The following is a 527-nucleotide window of genomic DNA, read 5'->3' on the forward strand; positions in this document are numbered from 1 at the left end:
CCCCAAACGTTGCACTTTTCACCCCAAACCGAAAACTTTTTCCCCCAAATCCACACTTTTCCCCCCAAACCAGACCCTTTTCACCCCAAACCCTGCGGTTTTCCACCTAAACTGAGCACTTTTCCCCCCAAAATCCACTTTTATCCCCAAACCGAACACTTTTTCCCCCAAATCCACACTTTTTCTCCCCAAAATCCGCACTTTTCTCCCCAAACCCCGCGGTTTTTCCCTGAAATCCGCACTTTTCACCCCAAATCCCGCGGTTTTCCCCCAAACCCGAACACTTTTCACCCTGAAACCCGCGGTTTTCAACCCAAATCCACACTTTCCCCCCCAAAATCCACACTTTTCCCCCCAAAATCCGCACTTTTCTCCCCAAACCCTGTGTTTGTCGCTTCAAACCGAACAATTTTTCCCCCAAACCGAACACATTTCACCCCAAACCGAGCCCTTTTCCCCCGAAACCCACACTTTCCCCCCCAAAATCCACACTTTTCCCCCCAAAATCCGCACTTTTCACCCCAAAC

This window comes from Passer montanus, unplaced genomic scaffold (assembly GCF_014805655.1).
Source record: "Passer montanus isolate IOZ18808 unplaced genomic scaffold, ASM1480565v1 scaffold1213, whole genome shotgun sequence".
In the NCBI taxonomy this organism is placed as follows: domain Eukaryota; kingdom Metazoa; phylum Chordata; class Aves; order Passeriformes; family Passeridae; genus Passer; species Passer montanus.